Here is a 2539-nt window from a genome sequence, read left to right as displayed (position 1 = left end):
GAGTGGCATCTTCCTGTGTGAGGGGATGGGTTTCCCAAACCATGATCTGAAGAGCTGGGGAGCTGCCTCTGGGCCCTCTCCAGCCTTGGCCCTTTCTCCTCACACTATTTAAAAATCATTGAACATGTCCTTCCTGCTATCTCACACACTCGTCTCTACCCTTACCAGAATACAAGTGTGCTTAAAGACCCTGGAGGGGTCCTCCTGTTATCCACTGCTCTTGGAGATTGGAAAGTAGCAAGGGCTGAGTTGAAACTGTCAATATTTTATTTGGAATTTTGGATCTGGCGAGTTCCCACTTCTATTTTCCAGTCTTATGCATTCAGGTATACATTCAACATTCATCTATTTCTGGACATGTACACAGACCTTAGTTATCTGCACAACTCTTGGCACATGGTGGACACTCATTAAATGGTTGGAACTAAACAAGCTTCCAAACTCAAGTGGAAGACTGATTAGAAATCCATTGTTTAATAGACATAATGTGCAATGGGAGGCAAACTGAACACAGACCAACCTCTTTTGTTCGGGGGGGTGGGAGTAGAGGGGGCTGAGGGAAAATTCCAAGATGGCGGGGTAGTTAAGAAGGAGTACAGGGTTTCAGCTTTGACAAGTGGTGTTGACGCTGGGTTTGTGACCCTACTAAGCTTCAGGGGTGGAGTGTGGGCCAGATGGTGGCATGGGTGGGGGGGTTGGAGCATGGCAGTAGGCTGATAGGAGGTGTGGCAGAAAAATAGGGTAACATGGAGACCCACTAAATCATCTTGAAATAGAATTGGAGGGAAGAGAGGGATACAGATTTCTTGTATTGAGTTTCTATACTTGTTACTAAAATTTTACATTGGCGAAGGATATCATATCTCACACAAAAGGAGGTAAAATAGATCAGAAAAGTGTGGACCATTGCTAGCAATCAACCAATTGCAAATGAAGGGAAGCTGTTCAATTAACCCGCTGGTGCTGGGGAAGCTGGTACAATGTGAGTTAGTAAAACCCTTTAGAGAGCAACCTTGACAGGGTAGTTGAGAATCAAAAGACAGACAAACTTGGTTTTCTTTGGTATAGACAAAAAGTGGAAGGGAACATACAGAAAAAAAATTTTTGTTGTTAGGGAGTTAAGATTTTGTTATTGCAAAAAATTGTTTCTTTTTGTTATCAAAAACTCATCCTTGGAGCAGCCCTCTTCAGCTGCCTCAGTATGCCCAACCCCTTGTTCACTCTTTTCTGCCTTCTTCAAAACCCTTTTCTGTATGGACAGTTTTGCACCTCTGACCCTGGAGCTGCTCACTGTCACTGGAGAACACTGTCCACCTGGACTGATTGACAGGAGAAGAAAGTAATATGAGTTACCTGGTCTCACCCGGCCCTTTCCATTGCTTGCCATCGTGTTCTCTGAAAACTCCTTGTCCCCTCCCCTACCAATCCTTCCTTAGTCTTTCCACTGTCTTCAAACCCCATCCCAATTCTGGAACTCTCGCTCTGTAAGCAGCCTTGAGACTGTTCAGTGTGCTCCATATTCCCACCGTTCCACCTCTGCATTTCTCATCCCCACCCTTTCACTGTGTAGCTCCCATTGCCCACGGGGGGTTTCATAGCCTTTCCTTCAGCTTCCCAACATAGACTTGAAATCTATCAGGAGCAGAATGCAGATAAATTATTTTCTTTTCACTTGGTCATATAAGCATATTATAGTACAAGACACTTGGCTTCTGTCTTATAGATTTTATTTGTTTAGGACTGGGAAACAAGAAACTTTAAAAACAGCCACATACATGTCATTACATATATACATACATGTTTCCTGGCCTTTGTTTTGAGATATAAAAATGATGAGAATTTTACATTTCCCCAGTATGTAGGCACACTATTTGCTAGTTAAGCATGACAGAACTCAAACCTCAAAAACAATCTGTATTTGACCATCGAGAAATAATTTTTTTTAAAAGATTTTATTATTTATTCGACAGAGATAGAGACAGCCAGCGAGAGAGGGAACACAAGCAGGGGGAGTGGGAGAGGAAGAAGCAGGCTCATAGCAGAGGAGCCTGACGTGGGGCTCGATCCCACAATGCCGGGATCACGCCCTGAGCCGAAGGCAGACGCTTAACCGCCGTGCCACCCAGGCGCCCCGAGAAATAATTTAATAAGACAGTCTTACCTAGGGGCGCCTGGGTGGCTCAGTTCGTTGGGCGTCTGCCTTCGGCTTGAGTCATGATCCCAGAGTCCTGGGATCGAGCCCCGTGTTGGGCTCCCTGCTTGTTGGGGAGTCTGCTTACTTCTTTCCCTCCCCCAGGCCCCACTCATTCTCTCTCTTGCTCGCTCTCAAATAAATAAAATCTTAAAAAAAAAAAAAAGACAATCTTACAGAGACTCCCTCTCCTTCATGGAATCTTTTTTTTTTTTAAGATTTTATTTATTTGACAAAGAGAGACAGCCAGCGAGAGGGAAGACAAGCAGGGGGAGTGGGAGAGGAAGAAGCAGGCTCCTAGTGGAGGAGCCCGATGTGGGGCTCGATCCCAGAACGCTGGGATCACAC

Source organism: Ailuropoda melanoleuca, chromosome 13 (assembly GCF_002007445.2).
Source record: "Ailuropoda melanoleuca isolate Jingjing chromosome 13, ASM200744v2, whole genome shotgun sequence".
Lineage (NCBI taxonomy): Eukaryota > Metazoa > Chordata > Mammalia > Carnivora > Ursidae > Ailuropoda > Ailuropoda melanoleuca.
Note: the sequence above shows the minus strand (reverse complement) of the source record.